The following is a 1,045-nucleotide window of genomic DNA, read 5'->3' on the forward strand; positions in this document are numbered from 1 at the left end:
GGACTCAGGCGTGGCGGCCATGTCGTGACGAGACTCTAGAAGATCAGTTGAGACGTGACGAGACTCTAGAAGATCGGCCATTTTGTGAAGAGACTCTTGTGAAGAGACCATCTTGCGATGAAGCTCTTGAATAGCGGCCATGTTGTGAAGAATCTCTTGATGTGTCAGCATGACGTGAGCAAGCTCAGGCTTGACAGACGTGACGTGAGCAGGCCCTGGGGTAGCAGACATGACGTTAGCAGTGACAGACGTGACGTGAGCAGACTCTGGCTCTGGTTTAGTGCAGTGTTCCTTCTCCACGACACCCACAGTGAAAGCAGATTTACTCAACCGCAGAGCAAAGTCTATATACTCAGCAAGGGACCAGTGAACCTTTCCCCCAGGAAGCTGGGAGCAAATGGGTTCATTCAGTGGTTCTGGCTTGGCAGACATGACGTGAAGAGGACTTGGAGTAGCAGACATGACGGAAGCAAGCTCTGGTTTGGCAGACGTGACGTGAGCAGGCCCTGGGGTATCAGACATGACATTAGCAGACTCTGTCTTGGCAGACATGAAGTGAACAGGTTCTGACTTGGTAGATATGACATTAGTAAACCTTGACTTAACTGGCATGCTGTGAGCAGGTCCTGGAGTAGCAGGCGTGACGTGAGCAGGCTGTGGCTTTGGTGTAGCAGACGTGACGTAAGCAGACTCTGGCTCTGGTTTAGTGCCGTGTTCCTTCTCCACGACACCCACAGTGAAAGCAGATCCACTCAACCGCAGAGCAAAGTCTATATACTCGGCAAGGGACCAGTGAACCTTTCCCCCAGGAAGCTGGGAGCAAATGGGTTCATTAAGTCCCACCCGAAATATGTCCTTAAGGGCCACATCATTAAAATCCACCTGGTGACAAAGTCCACAAAAGTCCTCTACGTAATCCTCTATGGCCCGGTTTCCTTGACGAAGGAAGAGGAGGCGTGAAACTGCTGGGTTCATTGTGGTGGTCGTGTATTCTGTAACGAATCATCCACTGAAGGCGAGCGTAGTGAAGAACCCAAGTGCAGTT

The sequence above is a fragment of the Sinocyclocheilus anshuiensis genome, unplaced genomic scaffold, assembly GCF_001515605.1.
Source record: "Sinocyclocheilus anshuiensis isolate Anshui unplaced genomic scaffold, SAMN03320099.WGS_v1.1 scaffold1058, whole genome shotgun sequence".
Classification (NCBI taxonomy): Eukaryota; Metazoa; Chordata; class Actinopteri; order Cypriniformes; family Cyprinidae; genus Sinocyclocheilus; species Sinocyclocheilus anshuiensis.